General features: G+C 34.9%; 1 protein-coding gene across 1 annotated transcript in view; it reads right to left on the bottom strand.

The window, feature by feature from the left end:
- Positions 1-15861, bottom strand: part of Il1rapl1 (interleukin 1 receptor accessory protein like 1) — a 1285879-nt gene that overhangs the window by 442910 nt on the left and 827108 nt on the right. The window lies entirely within an intron of this gene.

The raw sequence follows: 15861 nt of genomic DNA, 5'->3' as shown, positions 1-15861 counted from the left end.
AGGGGGAGGGAGGGAGGGAGAGAAACATTGGAAAAATAAAAACCTTGACTAGATACTTGGCAGGCATCAAGGTTATTCCTGCCAATGATGATAACCATGCTGACATATTCAATCAAGAATTGGCCATTTACATCAATAAAGATTCAGGTTCTTTATTATCTCTCCTTTGAACAGTCATGATTTTTCTGTCAGTCTGCATCACTATGCTTCAAGAAATGAGTCTCCCTTACAGACATGTTCAAGCTCCTCCCTCTCTAGTCAAGTTGATTGCAGATACTATCTCTTACTCAAGAGCATGTGTGAAGGGTCCTAGGATGAAAGTCCTATGGAATCTCTCTCCCTCCCACTTCCACTCCCCCTCCCTCTCCCCCTCCCCCTTCCTCTCTCTCTCCCCTCCCCCTTCCTCTCTCTCTCTCTCTCTCTCTCTCTCTCTCTCTCTCTCTCTCTCTCTCTCTCTCTCTCTCTCTCTCTCTCTTTCTCTCTCTCTCTTTCTCTCTCTCTCTCTTTCTTGGCTTTTCGAGACAGAGTTTCTCTGTGTGGCTTTGTACCTTTCCTGGAACTCGCTTTGGAGACCAGGCTGGCCCCAAACTCTCACAGATCCACCTACCTCTGCCTCCCGAGTGCTGTGATTAAAGGCATGTGCCACCAGCGCCCAGCTGGAATCTCTTTTTTTTGTCACTTCGAATAAATCAGTTCACTCCCCCCCAGTTTTGTATTCTTTTTCTCTTTGTTTACTCTTTTTTCATTTCCTCTGCTTTTAGTTTTAATTATCCCAAAGAATTATTTCATGTGATATATTCTTTAGGGTATCACTTCAATTATTAAAATTTCATTAAAAACTGTTATTTTATACTCTTTAAGTGGTTAACATCACAAGCACTCTCCCATAAATATTGGACACTATTTGTTCATAAAAAGTCATCTTATAAGTTTCAAATTAGCAATAAATGATATATTTAATGTGAAGAGTATTATTAAAAGCCAAATATTCTCCTAAGACACCATCTAATACTGAGAAAAAGAAAATAAATTTTATTTATTTTAATATCAAAAAAATTTATAAGCAAACAGTTGAGAAGCAGTGGTAAATTCATATCCTTAATAAAAACCAAACCACAAGGGTTTTTTATTAATGGAAATACTAGTTGGCTTGGAGAGAGAAAAAATTTCTTTCGTAAATTTGTTCTTTTGTATAATATTATCTTAGACTATAAACATTTCCAAAGTTTGAAGATATGCTCCAAAAGTTATTTATAACTGATACTTAAGTTTTATACAAACATATGTATATACGGAGAAGTTGTACTAATACCATCTAACTGTGACCAGGAGGGTTTGGAAATGGTTTGTGTTTTGGCCAGTCTACTGAAATCTAGTAAAAAATGGACATTTGCATGGAAGAATTATGTTTGTTAGTGATAGCCAAATCACTTGAAAAATTCAAATGTTTGTCATCTACTCTGGGTCTGCGTGTTGTAAAACAGCTTTCTTCTCACATTTTTTTTTCTTTTCCTCAGGAAACTTAGTATGGCATATATTTATTTTAGCCTTGTGAATTTGTCAAGGATGATGTTTATGTTTTATTCATTTTGGAACTTCTCCTAGAAATGTGATTCAGTCTTTCTGCTGTTACATACACATCAGATGGAATTCATTGCCGTACACACAACTGTAGGCTATAGGTCAAATACAAATATAAAATACAAATAAAATGTATACATGCCACCATCTATCATTTACATTTAACTGTGGAGGCCTTAATAAAATCAAGTCTGAAACCTCAGTACAACTATGTCCAAACATTCATTGAATATTATACACACACACACACTCCCTGTCTGTCTCTGAATCTCTGTCTCTGTCTGTCTGTCTCTTTTTCTTTCTCTCTGTATCTCTGCTTCCTAGAATAATTAAGATTTTTAAGATATGCACCATTTTAACTTTTTCTTTGTTGATTTATTAGTCTTTCCTTGTGTTCCCTTTTTCCATCTCAAAGTTATGGCTTCTTCTTTCTTATTCCAAGAAACATATATACTCACACATGTATAACTTGCTAAGTACAGTTAGTGTTACTTATCTGTGTAGGTGATTAAGGTTGACTACATAGTGTTAGATAACTTATTAGGGGGTTCATCTCTGGAGAAGACTGACTCTCCTTCTCTCAGAAGTTATTGAATGCCCACAATTCTTCATTTATGGGTGGGGTCTTGTGAGATTTCCCACACTCATGTTAGCATGCCAACTGGTACTGTCATTGTTCAGGTTTTGTTTAGGCAACCATGTTCTTGAGCCTTAGTATGTGCACCAGCCCTATCATATCTCTTATAGAGATACTATCTCACAACATGTGTCCTCATCCTCTCACTCTTACAATCTTTCTGGCCCCTCTTCTGTGATGTTCCCTCAATTTTAGGTGTATGGCTTGTGGGGTAGATTTATCATATGGGGTTCAGCATCCAGTGGTCAGTTGGTCTATGCATTTAGATCAGTTGTGGATATCTGTAGTGGTCTCCATCTGCAACAAAACGAAGCTTCTTTGATGCAAACTGAAAGGTATACACTTTGGTGGGCATAAGTATTTAGAGTACAGTTAGAAACTCTCCTGCCTTAGGAAAATGCAGTAGTAGATTCTCCTTTAGGAGCCATTATCCCAACAGTGACAATTAGTTGGATAAGTTTAAAATACCAGATATGAATTCCCACTTTTGTTTGGGCCTTAAGTCCAATCAGATGGCTATTGGTTATATCCAAGATATAAGTGTTATATAATATTCTTGGGGATATTTTGCAAAGCTGGTCATTTTTTTATTAAGGAAAAAATTATTCATTTTACATACCAAAGAGCCCCCTCTTCCCTCCTGCTGTCCCCCTCCCCTCCCCCTCCCAACCCAGCCCCCATTCCTTCCTACAAGAAGGTAAGGCCTCCCATGGGGAGGTACATTTAGTAGAGGCAGGTCCAAGCCCCTCCACCTGCCCCAAGTCTGTGCGAGGTGTCCCATCATAGAAGTGGGCTCCCAAAAGCCTGCTCATGCACCAGGGATGGACTCTGATCCTACTGCCAGGGAGCCTACCAAGGAGATCAAGTTACACAATGGTCTCGCTATGCAGAGGGTTGTCCAGCCCCATGCAGGCTCCACAGTTGTTGATCAATTTTGTGGTTTGTAGGGTTTGTAGCTTGGTAGGATTATTGGTTGCTTTTTTTAGGATAGAGCTTAGATATGTTTATTTCAATATTGATTAGACTTACACACTTTGAAAGTGTGTATTGAAGTTATAATTTGAGATTTTCACTCATTTGGTTTCAGATTCAGTTTCTGTTCAAAGAATCACTTGGAAATTAGTCTGCACAGAACCAGAGTATACCCCAAACCTCATATTTGCAGATAACTTAGTTGCTAAAAAATGTTGTACATTTGAGGGTCTCTAATACAACAGATAAGAGTTGTAGTGAAAAACATTTTCTATATTCTGTACCAGCTCCTTCTCTACATTGTGATTTTTACTTTTTTAGATTTCAAAATGTAGTAAATACTGTTTTATTCTCCAGGAGGTAGTGGTATGATACTATTATATTATATGCATGTCTGAAATTGTCAATAATAAAGAAAATTATTTTTAAAAGACAAAGAAATAACTCATATACACTTGTTAGTATGCAAGAATGCCCAGGTTAGCCCAACATACATATACTGAATCAGGGTAACTGGCATTAGGCTTTAGAATCATTGATACTCTTTTCAATTTGTGGATTTGAGTCTCATATGAACTATTATGAGGGAATCCATGGTGATCTAAACCAGGGCAGGTCAGGGAATTACTGTTTACAAATCTCTAAGAGGTTACATTAAATTCTGTAACTATGGCAAAATAATAATTTGTATAAGATATTCTCTACAAGGTATTCAATTTATAACAAACAGATTATGGACTTAAATCATAGCTAAATTAGACTGCAGCCTTATCACCTTTGGTACACACTATGGGCAATCAGGATTGTAATTTTATTCTTATAAATTTTCACCTTCAAGGAACTGCCATAGAGAAAAGTAAAATACTATAACTAATAATTAATAAAAATAATTTGAACCAAAGTTTATTTAAGCCCAGAAGCAACACTGTAAAGCAATATGTTAAATAAGGAAAGTGCTACTTAGCTACTCATACACTAATGAAGCAAATGTTGCATGTGCACTTGTATACACAGACACACACCACCACCACCACCACCACCACCACCACCACCGTCACTAAATCACTGTTCAAGTAAACAAATGAAATATATAGTTAGGGTATTCATAATACATTTATGAATATTGTGGGGATTGACCAGTGTTTTCATTAGTTCAATTAGGTTACTTTTCTTCTGAAAACCATGGAAGATGATTTGTTCATTATAAACTAGAGTGATTTTGGAAATAATTTGACAGTCAATCATAATTTAATAAAACTGAAATAAAATGTCAAAAATAAACCATAAATGACAGTGGGATCACTCATAGTAATTACTGTCAGTTTCAACTGAGGAAGAGAGAATATGATTTCTATCATTACCAGAAATAGACAGTAAATGAGCTACAAATGTGATTTTAAAAATGCATTCTGGGCCTTTGAGATGGTTCTGCAGACCAAAGCACCGTCCCCAAAGGCTGAGAACCAGAATCACTGAGACTCATGTTGGAAAAGAACGAACTGACACTCTCAAGGTTTCTTTTGATTTCCATACACACATGCCTATGTGCATGCATCATTTGTACACAGATAAAACCTAGAGATGCAACAAAATCTAAAGATTAATTTATTGTATTCCTGTATATTGTATTGATACTGATATGTATGAATACAGGAATTTATAAAAATATCACTCTAAAACATTTCAGTGGTAGACAATAAAGCACGATGAAAATATTTAGGTAGAATGTGTGATATGTTTTTTCTACTAATTGTACTTAGAGTAAATATTATCACTCCTCTTTGAACTATGTATCTGCTTTGAAAAACAGGAGAGAATAAATAGGCATATTAAATTGTTTGCCCCACAGAAGGGAGTAAAGAGAAAACAGGTAAAAACCTAATAAATCTCTTGTTCTAGTTTAACATTATGTAATGGCTTCATTTGTTATCTTAAATAACACACTCACTTTAAATAATTCATATATGTCTTGGTTTATAATTTCACAATTTTATTTTTAATTCAAATATTGGAATATTCCTGAATTAGATCAAAATGTATTTTAATAGTATTTTCATTTTCCATATTTGTTTTTAAAATCAGCCCCATATAATAAAGTAACTTCTTCCTTTCCAAAAGATCATGATCTTTGTATAGTAGTGAGCCTCTGCTCAGCAAGGGAGTGTTATACACAGTTAGCAAGAAAATCCTGTCCTTCATAGATCCTATATTAATATGTCATTCTTATGTATATTACTTTTATAATGCAAACAACTAATCATGATACTGTCTCATCTCATTCCATACAATCATATTTCCCACTTCTGCTCATACTGTTAGCTTTATAGTATGACGTCAACATTTAATCTTATATATATATATATATATATATATATATATATATATGATGGAATACCTTGGTATAGAATGGATATATATATATATAGAATGGATATATATATATATATATATATATATATATATAATTCTTTTGCTCCTGCCATCTGACTATAAACATCTTCATATCATCAGTGAGTTTTTATTCCACAATACTTAACTGAACACATTGTATATGTTAATTTCATAACTAAATGTAATCTTTTTTTGTTTGCTTTCATACTGATTAATGAACTATGACCTATGGTTTAAATTAGTGCCTCAGAGAAAAAGCACAGGCATATTCTGACCTTTATAATCCACAATGGATTATGTATCCTAAAAGTTATTCTGTTTTCTAGAAAGGCAACTGTTCTCCTTCTCTAATTTTTCAGAGACTTATCCTTCTGCTTACACTTGTTTATCTCTAAACTCATGTTTATCCTAAACCACCCCTTTTGTAAGCTTTTTAGATGAAATTAGTGTTGTGATGATTGAGGTTAAAATATGTTTTATCCTTTTGAAACTTAGGGTACCATATTAGCTTTCTGATTCCTTTCATTGAGGATTTAACTCTATTATTCTATATTCACTTGCCCAGCCAAATTCACACTACTGACAAATTACATAATTATTTCTTATATGATACTGACTTAAATAATTCAATAGAATTTGAGAAAACTATATTTAGCATTACTAATTAATCTCCTTCTCCATTACCTGAATTTTTATAGACTTCTAGTTCATTTCCATCAGATAAATAAAAATGTGTGGCATGAGATTCTTTATAGGAGTATATTAATACAAAATTCAACTATGTAAAATAAGTAACTTGATATATAAGTATAGTAAGCTTAGTATAACTATGAAGTTGGTGAGCCATGGGTAACAACACATGCATAACAAAGATATAATCTTTATTAATTATATTTGATCTTTTTATTTAGCCTATGTATTATTTATTTACAAAGTTTTAGATAAATGTCTATACTAGTTGTATGCAATAGTTCACCTATGCAAACCAGGTAAATATTTGATTGTTGTTTAATATGGAAGAAGTCAAAGGCAAAGAACAAAAATATTATCCAACTAATTTAAAGCAATAATTCTCAGGAAAGGAAAAATAATATGTAGGAGATGTAATGACAACAACTTTGTGAAACTTAGGGAAGAGGAGAGTAAGAAAGGGAAAACAGGAGAGGAAGAATGCAGGGAATAGTATAGTTTCAATGAAAATGAGTCAGTTATGCAGACTGAACAAAAGAGCTGGAGTCCAAGCCATGTAATCTTGAGATCTTCTCCAAGGGCTCTGAGTCATATGAAAGAAGAACTCAAGTGTGTAATTAGATGAAAGTGTGGGGATGGGGAATAATTATTATTGGATTATTTCTCTGCTGACCCTTATCTCTAACACATTAAAGCCTGGTTTTGAGGTTAGCAAACAGGAATTTAGACATGTAGGAAATAGCAACTGCCTGAAACTTGAGCTCTGGTGGTGAAAGGTACTTCAAAGTAAAAGCACACATCAGGCATAAGTAGATGAACAACACTAACAAATTCCTTCTGACATCTGTTTACTCAATTTTAGTGTGTCTTGAACTATGTCACCTCTTGAACTTGCACATCTTGAAACAATAATACATTTGTAACTGAGCATTAATCTCTTATTTTATCTAAATGTATGTCTAATCTCAATTCATATTCACTTTCCATACATGCTGGTAAACTTTAGTTATGTTTTCAAACTGAATTTGGAAATGTTAAGATAAGATTACTATGGAAACAGGATAGAAAGAGAAGTAATGGGGCATTTGAAACGGATGTAATTATCAGATAGGTAGATTTAACATATGGGAACAGGGAATTGAGAGAACGCAATGACTATAACTTGGAATAAGAATGGTGCTAATGTTTGCAGTGTCCCATAGCCCCAGAAGACCTGAACTCCCCTTTTTTCCTTTTGAAACCTGAAATGTACTTTTATATGGCTCTTTGAGCTCATCTGAAGTTTTACAGGTTAGAAGGCATTTCATTAGTGAACTGAGACACATGAACTTGAGCACTAAGACATAAGCAAACTTATATGTAAATTGAGGCTTAATGAAGTGTAGTCCAAATAAAGACAGCATAAAACAAGCATTTAAATGAAAGTTAAACAACAAATGATGATTATTTCCTACGAATGAAGGGAGTAAAGCTAAGTTTAAGTTTCTGCATTTGTTTAGTTTAGTCATATGACTATCTTTAGCCTGCCTACAAAGAAATCACTGATGATATACTGAGAATGATAGATATACAAAATGCATAACTTGCCATTATACGGAAATCCACATGAGAAAAAACAAACAAGTAAATCTACATTTGTCATTTTACAAATACATAAGCCAACCTGTCACTACCTTTTTACACAAAAACAGCTATTGTGGTACTGTAATTAATAAAGCATAATGCTACACATTTTTCCATTGTGCAAAACTTAAGATGTTATTAAGAATTTTGTTATATTTTAAAAAGTATTGTTTTAGTACATACTAGGACACACACTATGTTTATGTTTTCTAAGACTACACAACAAGTATGAAAATATACTTTACTTGTGGATGCACTAGCATAATATATTTTTAATAAACCATGCGTGTTTTCATTTTTACTCCTTTAAAAATGTAGAAGGCACTAGAGAAATAGAAAATCCTAAAATGCTGCAACATAAGGTACATATACTCTTTAAAGATATTCATTTATTAAAGAATGCCAGAATGTTGAATCACATTTAATGTTAGCTTTACATATAAACAACACACTAAATATGAGTCTTAAATAAATATAACTTTATGTAAATTTCTAACAGCTTGCTAACATATATTGGTGGTATCCTGAAAGTTAGTTGACAAGAGTTGTCCAGAGATACGGTTTCCATTTCCACCAGATAAAGCATTTCTACCTTCATAACTCTGGGTATATATGAGAAACATGACCCAAGAAGGAGAATTTCCAAGTGAGAAAAAATAGAGCTCTCATTCTTAATCCATACACATTTAACTGAATTCCAAATCTTTTTAGAACAATTGTTGATTCTATAATATAACAATTGTACTGTAAAAAGACTACAAGTGAAAACTTTGCTATCAGTTCTCATTAATAAAATAATGAAAGTAATAACAAAAATCTGACCTTGTAAAAGATGTTTGTATGCATAATAAGATTTTTTTGTTTAAAAAAACCCAATATTTATGACTCCACTGCTTGAAATTTTAAGCTTTATAGCCTAATGTGATCTCTTAAGTTCAGTATCCCCATCCATAGGAATCACACATGCAGAGTGGTCATACTGAGTAATATAAGACTGTATGGAGCATGCAGAAAAATGCCCTTCCCCTGAACATACACGTTGTTATTACTCCATCCAGTGAATATGCTCTTGATATGATGTGTTAGTTATTTTTCTATTGCTGCAGCAAGACACCATACAACTTATAGAAGGAAGGGTTTATGCTGGGCCTGTGGTTCCAAAGGGATAAGAGTCCATGACCATCACAATGGGGAAGGCAGGCATGGCAACTGAACTACAAGCAGGAAAAAAAGGGAACAAACTGATAGTAGCACCTCTTAACATGCCCAAACAATGCCAGCAAGTATTCAATGCCCAACACTATGGATGACATCTCATTGAAACAACATTCCACTTCCTGGAAAATGCATTTAGCCTAATAGGCATTTAGTTCAACTTCAAAAGCCCTTATAGTCTTTCACAGTTCTCAATAGTTTAAAATTCCAAAGTCTCTTCTGAGACTCAAGGCAATTTCTTTACTGTATCATAACCAAGAAAAATAAAAAAGAAAATTACACACTTCCAATATAAAATGCCACAGAACATATATTACTGTGCCAAAAGAGAGGAGTTGGGGAATAGTGAGGAAATACTGGACCACAAAGCAAGACTGAAAATCAGCAGGGCAATTACCAACTTCTCTAGCTCCATAAACACGTCCCTGCATACAAAATAGATCTCGTTCTCTCTCTCAAAACCTGGAGAGAGCTAGCAACCATGGATTCAAACCTATGAAACTGTGAAATTAAGTGATTTATTTTCCTTCTTAAAGTTGTTTTTGTTAGCTGTTTTGTCAGTGACAAACACCTGACTACTACATGTAGACATGCATTTCCCATGTGTTAACCTTCCATTACTGTAACATATACCTGAAACAATACATTTCCTTAAAAAATAGTTTATTTGATTTGGGGTTTGGAGTTTTCAGTTCATGGTTGATTAGCCCTTTTTGCTTTTCAGACTATGAAGAGGAAGAAAATCATGGTGGCATGTACATGCTAAAGTAAAATGTTTCTTTCCTTTGAGGCTAGGACACAAAGGGCAGAGAGCTAGAAAGGCATAGGACTTCAATATCCCCTTCAAGAACATCCCCCATGACCTAATTTACCCTTAGTGGACTGTATTTGATCCTACCACCATTCTATGGCAGATCGTGGTGGAGATCAAGCTTTTAAAATATGGCCATTTGAAAAGCAGTCTAGATTCCAAGTATAGCACAACAATGCAAGCATACAAAGTGAGAAACAAAGGCTTCTTTAGTAGTTTGGGATGTGAAGTTAAGCAATACAAGTTTATAGTGATACTTGTAGAAAATAGTAACATTATTAGCTAACTAGGCCTATTAAGCTAATAGTTTAACCACAAGTGAATAAGATTATATACAGGACATAGATTTATCTAAAATACTCCCATTTGGCCATCATGACTAGAAAATCAGATTTTCATTGCAACAAAAACTCTTGAGTGGTTTGCTTAGAGAAGGATAATAAGTGATTACAATCTAAATGTGTCATTCAACATCTTAAAAAGGGAATGTGCTATTATTCTAGCGATAGAAACAATGCAATTAAACACTGCTAAACGAGATGCAATTGTCTTATAACAAGAAATTAAGAAACTAACTACAGGCATTACCTGTATAATTTTAGGCAAATGAGCACGGTATGTGTAATATTTACTTGTTCTATACAATTAGCCTCTTCTGTTAAATCGATTTTATTCATCAGTGAGCTGTCATTGGAAGCAAATGAAATCTAAGGGCCTCCCACTTTCTCTTAAAATTATAGTGGCATATACTGAAGACAATGTTTAATATTATATGCAATTCTTTAAAAAATTATTGTGTAGGAATAAATTGGGTTTTCCATGTATTATTTAAGTGAGGAAACATTTTGATCAAAATAGCCTTATCACAAATAATTCACCTTTGGCAGAAGGCAGTGTTCTATTTATAGCTGGTGATAGCACATTTGAATATCAGGCAATTTTGATATGCTTCCATTCAATGCAGGATGAGTTAAAATACTCAGTAAGTCATTTCAAAGTGCTCAAGGCATCCAGATAAGGAGATATGTCTGCTAAAATGACATTTTAATTAGAACACTGAGGTAAATGTTCAAAACTAGAACACATCATGCTTTTATGTAATGGCTACAGTTTAAAATTTTTCTACATTATAAGAAGGTTATCATCCATGGGGAATTCAAAACCCAGTGAAGGAAACATAGCAAGGAACATACTTATTTATACTCACTAACAGTAATAAACATAAAATGATGACAAATGACATATTATAAACACATTTATGAACAAGTATACTTCTAAAATACACATATATGTATGAGTGTAAAGGTTTTTTGTAGCCATGTGAGCATGTGCAAATATTTGTGATTTGTAGGAAAAGTGTAAGTTTCTCTTCCTAAAGGAAATGTTGATACTTTATTGGGCATAAAGGGAGTTATTCAAAAAAAATAATGAAGAGGGATGTTTACCTATTTGTGTCTTGAAATGCAAAATCATAACAGGTATAAATCATTGGTGGACTACTTTCATTTTTTTCAAGTTATCCAAATTATGATTTGATTTCTTAAAAGCTCTACTTTTAATAAAATGACCATATATGCATAATTTTTTGAACCATGAATAAACAATATGTATTGAGTTATTTTACAATATGCCTGGAACTGTTCTAGACATTGAGGACACCGTAATAAATCACAGCGAGTCTTTTGCCTTTTTGATTTGACGTAGAGGGAGCCTGAGAAACAATTAAGCAGGATGAACCAGTCATACGGTGTTGAAGGTTAATGGGCACTCCACAGAGAATTAAATGAGGTGATCTTTGAACTTCGTTAAGTGTCAGTGAACTTCCCTCTAACAACATAACAATTAAGTTGAAACTTGAATGACAGGGGCATAAGAAAAGAAACCCCAGCATTATCTAATCAAATCATTTCCTACTGGCTCTATCCATCTTTGAGTCACAACCTATATGAGAAAGTGTAGGCCTATATGCATTGTCTACTGCATAGAATTAAGAATTAATATGTTCACAAGCACTCTGCCACATGTATTTCACTCTGAAATTTCAGTAGTAGACAGTAGACATGACAATCAAAATTTGATCAGGTACTCAGCTATGCTAGGCAAGTTCTCTTTAAGCTATATTCCCAAACATGAGTAAATTAATTAATAAGATTTTAATGATGTAATTGAGTGAAAAATTCACAATTATATTTATTATCTAAATACTACCATTATCATTTTATTTGTAGTACCAGAGATGGAACTCAGGGCCTTATAACTATTAGCCAAACTATACATCCAAGGCCAGATAAATGATCAACTAAAATAGAATTATATTTTTTTACTGTGTGTAGTGTCCGGTATATATATATGGTGTGTGTGTGTGTGTGTGTGTGTGTGTGTGTGTGTGTGTGTGTGTGTGTGTGTGTGTGTGTGTGTGTGATATGTATTCAAGTGAATATTCAGGTATGTGAGCCCATGCACACACATTCAGAGGTCAGGAAAAAGCATTTTCCTCTCATTATAGACACTGCCTCAAGATAGATCATTCTCACTGAATTGGAAACTTACCTTTTTGGCAGGGCTGGCCAAACAACAGGTTCTTGAGATCTGTCTGCCTCCATCATCTAATGCTGGAGTCAGAGGCACAAACACCCATAGTAAACATTGTACAGGAGCACTGGGGATTCAAACCCAGCTCCTCATGCTTGCACAACAAGAACTGCAGCTGACTGCACAATTTCCTCAGCTCTCAAACTCTATATTTTTTAGAAAATACTTTTGGAGGAAAATAAAATGTATACATTATTTATTCAGTGTGTTAAATAAAATGAATATCAAAGTTATGATCTAATAAATATAAAATTATAGGTTAATAGAAATCTATTTTTAAATTGTTAAGTCTGATATTTTGAAAATAATATTTTTCTATTTTTCTAAAGCAGACATTACAAACATCAAGATCTCCATCTGCCTTTATCATGAATTTCACTGCTTTTTAAATATTTTCACTCCTTATATGATATGAAATTTTCAATTTTATATTTTATTTATATATATGTGTGTGTGTGTTGTACTGTACACAATGTGTTTTTGATATACACATATAAGTTGAAGTAATTAACACCACCAGGTTAATTAAGATATAATTTTCATTTATTTGTGAGAATCTCCATTTATTTTTGAGATTTAAAGCCTATTCTCTCCTGAAACTCAAATATACATTATCATTAATTATAATGACCTTGATGTATAGTAGATCACCAGGACTTATTCATTAGATTTCACCATTTCTGTGTGGACACATATCTGTAAGATCTATGCTCTGATGTATAGAATTGGGATATGTGACTCAATGCTCTCTTATTCTGTTGAGTTGTGCAGTGAAGCCTGACTTAGGAAGAACTCGGACTAAGATCTATACACCCTTGTGAAAAACACAAGGAAGCACTTACAAAGACTTAGAAGGAAAGTGGAAAAACAAAGCTACAAAAATAAAAGACAAGGAGCAATCAATAAAGTGGTAGAAAAGGAGAAAAGACATAAAGAATTTAGGTAACGTCTTAGGGTTTCTATTGCTGTGATAAAGCACCATAACCAAAAGCAACTTGGAGAGGTAAGGTTTATGTCCGCTTACTCTTCCATATTACAGTCTATCACTGAGGGAAATCAGGATAATAAGCCAAGGCAGAAACCTGGAGGAAGGAGTTGAAGTAGAGAGCATAGAGGAATGATGCTTATTGGCTTGATTCTGTGGTTTTCTTGTGGTACCTAGGACAACCAGCCAGCCCAGGGATTGCAGGGATACTCACTACCTAAAGTGAGATCTGTGGATCGGCTTTGTCATCATCATAAGGAAGCTGGTTTGAAGCATAGAATCTCAGTATAACCCTCGACTTACCAATTGGGAAGGGTAAAGTAACAAAGGGCTCATGTCAAATTAAGTTTTGAGGAGAATGCCTTTGGAGTTCCTGAACTGTTAGTCAAGACAAACAATCTCATCTTTCTGAGTGAGGTAACCCAGACTCAGAAAGACAAACATGGTATATACTCACTCATAGGAGGATACTAGAGGTGGAACAAGGATGACTGGACTGCTTCTTACAACACCAGGGAGGCTACCTGGAAAACAGGACCCCAAGAAAGACACGGGGATTGCCCAATGACGAAGAAATGGATGAGATCTACATGAACAGCCTGGACATGAGTGGGGGTAATGAAGGGCGAGGGTCGAGGGAAAGAGAGCTTGGGGGAGTGGGAGATCCCAGCTGGAACAAGAACAGAGAGGGAGAACAAGGAATAGGAGACCATGGTAAATGAAGACCACATGAGAAAAGGAAGAAACAAAGTGCTAGAGAGGTCCCCAGAAATCCACAATGATGCCCCCACAATAGACTACTGGCAATGGTCAAGAGACAGCCCAAACTGACCTACTCTGGTGATAGGATGGCCAAACACCCTAATTGTCATGCTAGAAACCTCATCCAGTGACTGAGGGAACTGGATGCAGAGATCCACGGCTAGGCCCCAGGTGGAGCTCCGGGAGTCCAATCAGCAAGAAAGAGGAGGGTTTATATGAGCGAGAATTGTTGAGACCAAGGTTGCATAAAGCACAGGGACAAAGAGCCAAACGAATGGAAACATGTGAACTATGAACCAAAGGCTGAGGGGCCCCCAACTGGATCAGGCCCTCTGAATAGGTGAAACAGTTGATTGGCTTGATCTGTTTGGGAGGCATTCAGACAGTTCTGTCCTGTGCTCAGTGCATGAGTTGCTGTTTGAAACCTGGGGATTATGCAGGGATGCTTGGCTCAGCCTGGGAAGAGGGGAATGGACCTGCCTGGACTGAGTCTACCAGGTTGATCTCAATCCTTGGGGGAGTCTTTGCCCTGGAGGAGATGAGAATGGAGGGTGGGCTGGGGGAAAGGAGAGGGGAGCGGGAGGGGGGAGAACAAGGGAATCTGTGGCTGATATGTAGAATTAAATTATATTGAAAAATAAAATAAAGTTTAAAAAATTCATGGGAAGTTTTTTTTTTCATGAACTTTGCACACTGTATCTAATTAGAACTTTTACACCTGGATTTTTGAAGAAGTAAAAGCTCTAGTTTCCATGATATCTGATAACTTCTGGCCACATGTTCATAATTATATGAGAGAAAAGCTAAGTCCACTGCCATATATACTCCCATTGTTTGAGAAAGTGTAATAGCAAATAAAATAAATTTGAAAACACATATTTGTAGCATATGAAAATTTTCAAAATGTTACTTTCACATTCATTTGTTCATTTCAACAGAAAAGGGAAGTTATTGCTTGATCTTTTTTTGTATTTTTACAAGAAACAAAATCAAAGAGACACAATATGTTGCAAGAAGTCACAAATGACAGTCATATAGTCACAGAAGATGAATTAGATGGTGGTATTAATATTTGTGGTAATACATTGAGAAGGATAAAATTTTTACTAAAAGATAAATGCTTTTAGCAGAGTGATACACTGATCAGGTAATTTGGTAGCAGTGGTTTCTAGTGCTGGGATATTCAGAGGAAAACAAACACATACTACCCATTCATTTCATAGACCCATCCTTCAGAGACTGGGATACATTTGTTTCCAACAGATCCTGAGTATTCACAGGACTCTACAAATTTTCCAGACAATTCACACATGCAGACACTACTGAGAACCAGAAATCTGTTGCAATTCATTGGTATTGCTGATCTCAGTCCCTAGAGAATAAGTCTTAAAAAGCAGACATCAAAATCACCTAGAGGGTGAAAAAGAACACACTGCTGGGCTACCCTACCACAGATTCTTCTATAAACAATGTAGTTTTAGAAATGTCCCAAGTGATTCTGATGTTGGCTTATTGCAGGGCTTCTCAGACTTAAATGTGCCTGCAGAATCTCTGGGGATCTCCTCAATATGCAGAGTCATTCTGTAAATTTGTAACTACTGC

This window comes from Peromyscus maniculatus, chromosome X (assembly GCF_049852395.1).
Source record: "Peromyscus maniculatus bairdii isolate BWxNUB_F1_BW_parent chromosome X, HU_Pman_BW_mat_3.1, whole genome shotgun sequence".
In the NCBI taxonomy this organism is placed as follows: domain Eukaryota; kingdom Metazoa; phylum Chordata; class Mammalia; order Rodentia; family Cricetidae; genus Peromyscus; species Peromyscus maniculatus.
The sequence above is the reverse complement of the archived record's forward strand: the minus strand, read 5'-3'. Positions and strand labels throughout refer to the sequence as shown.